The 2,596-nt window shown below is 42.1% G+C and overlaps 1 pseudogene; it reads left to right on the forward strand.

Annotated features, from left to right (window-relative positions):
* The first annotated feature begins 1,264 nt into the window (after positions 1-1,264).
* LOC147997076 (small ribosomal subunit protein uS17 pseudogene) lies at positions 1,265-1,808 on the forward strand (annotated as a pseudogene).
* The last annotated feature ends 788 nt before the right edge of the window (positions 1,809-2,596 follow it).

Below are 2,596 nucleotides of genomic sequence, written 5' to 3' on the forward strand. Positions count from 1 at the left end.
GAAAGCAGTACTCAAGTTAAGTCACTTATCTACAATCCCAAGGCCAACCTATGCGTTACATCATCCTTTTCCCAGATCTATTTGACAGGAAAGCCCAAGGTTCTCCACTGAAACCCCTCTCCCTTCTCAGAAAGCCTAGGGATCGAAAGCTTCCCTTATTGCAAAGATGAACACGTGGCCACCTCAGCTGGAACATAAAATGCAGGTACCAGAACTGAGGTTTGGCTCAGCGGCGGCGAGTGTCGCTGAGACTCCAGGTTCCATCCGGAGAACTGGAAAAGAGAACAGAGGGAAGCCATCTATTCCTTAGAGCCCAGCGCATTCAGCTGTGAGCCATGACCCCACACGGGTTGCGTAACTGAATGCAGAGCTTACAAAAACTTGGGCAATGGTGAAAGAGTTTGCATTGTGCAATTAAAACTGAATCCAGAACCAAATATGTAATGAATTTGGGGGGGGGGGTATTTCTGGCAATGCTTGTCCGGGTTATGTCACATGACCTCACTGGAGTCTTTATCTGAGCATACATGTGCCTTTTGCATTGTATATGCTGGATTTGAGATGATTATATGTTAGGAATAGCAGCAACTGCACTTACAGTTCCTCACTCTTATAGAGACATATGGTTTAATTACACAAAATAAAATTATTTAATCCTTTCCCGTGTCTGGCACTCAGCATGCATAGGGTTAGTTTGACTTTGGGCCATCTTCTGTTGGAATATTTGATTTTTAAAGTTAAGACTGGAGTTTCATAAGAAGACATCAAATAAATTTTGGACTGGGTTGGGGACAAAATGTTCAGCAGTTCTGAAATGTCACCAAGCACACTTCTGCCATTTTTTATCTTGTCCACATGAAGTGTGGTTTTTTCTTTAAGCATTGACAGTTATAAAATAAAAATATAAATCAACTCAGAAAAACACCAACATTCCTCTACATCCTGCATTTAAGCCATGATTTAATCTTTTATATAGAAATAACCAAGCACATCCATCTCATTAGCATACAAATTTGATTACATTTTAAATAAGTGGTAAAATTATATGTGTAATGAAGAAGTGCGGTAAAATAAATTTCTCACTGCCCCACATCAATATGCACATAAGAAACACTAGTGGGCTTAGTGAATTATCAAGATAAATAAATGAAATTTAAATAAATAAACAAATGGAAAAAATATGACAAGAAGCTGAAAGGAGCTGTGTTGTAAGGACTTGGGATGAAGATGACCATGTTTCCCTGTATGAAATTGTTAAGAATAGTCCTTTTCTCAGGCTGCCGGGAAGATGGCGGACATTCAGACGGAGCTTGCTTACCAAAAGCAGCCTACAATCTTTCAAAAAAAGAAGCGTGTTTTGCTGGGAGAAACCGGCAAGGAAAAACTCCCTCGGTACTACAAAAACATCTATCGGTCTAGGCTTCAATACGCCCAAGGAGGCCATGGAGGGCACCTACATAGACAAGAAATGAGCCATTCACTGGTAATGTTTCCATCCCAGGTTGGATCCTGCCTGGTGTCGTGACGAAGATGCAGAAGACCATTGTCATCCGCCGGGACTATCTCCATTACAACCAAAAGTACAATCGCTTTGAGAAGCGTCACAAGAACATGTCTGTGCACCTGTCCTCCTGTTTCAGGGATGTCCAGATGGGTGACATTGTCACTGTTGGAGAGTGCAGGCCCCTGAGCAAGACTGTTGGATTCAATGTGCTCAAGGTCACCAAGGCTGCTGGCACCAAGAAGCAGTTTCAGGAGTTCTGAGGGAACTCCAGCCAATGCCCTAGAACAAGTAAAGTTATTTTCCAACCTACAAAAAAAAAATTGTTAAGAAAAAGGAAAATTAATGTAAACCATAACTAACGTTATAACTTGTTATCAGTAAAGCCTTGCTTCGCACACATATTTCCATGTTCTGCATATTAAGAATTATGGAGAAATTTCAGACTAAAAGAAAAGGGGGATTGTAGGACTGGAGAGATGGCTTAATGGTTAAGAGCACTGACTGCACTTCCAGAGGACCTGAGTTCAGTTCCCAGCAACTACGTGGTGACTCACAACCATCCGTGATGGAATCTAAAGCCCTCTCCTGGTGTGTCTGTAGAGAGCGCCAGTGTGCTCACATACATACAGTAAATAAATAAATCTTTAACAACAACAACAACAAAAAATGTATTGCCACACTGAATGAAAAAAAAAAAGTCACCAAAAACAGGACCAGCACTGGCAACCAGCGATCTGAAAGATACCTTAGATTCATGTCCAGCTCCCGAGAAACCATCTGGGAAGCCTGGTCACCTACTGACCAGGCCAACTGTAAACAGGTCCCCCAAAGGGAGGGCTGGAGATAGAGCAGGAACGCTTGCCCAGCAGACTTCCGGGAGCCAGGGAAGGAATACCCAGAGACTCAGATTTGAATTGGAATCCAGCAAAGCAACAGTCAGGCTGTAAATAAGAATCCCTGGAAAGAAACCGTATCTACAAATGCAATTGTCTGATTAAAGCTTTAATGAAAGAGTTGGAATGCTGTGGGTCTAGGGGCTAATTACAGTTTTTCTTGGTCTAAGAGCCATTCCTTGCCTACCTCTGTATTGAA

The sequence above is a fragment of the Rattus norvegicus genome, chromosome 1, assembly GCF_021556685.1.
Source record: "Rattus norvegicus strain SHRSP/BbbUtx chromosome 1, alternate assembly SHRSP_T2T, whole genome shotgun sequence".
Lineage (NCBI taxonomy): Eukaryota > Metazoa > Chordata > Mammalia > Rodentia > Muridae > Rattus > Rattus norvegicus.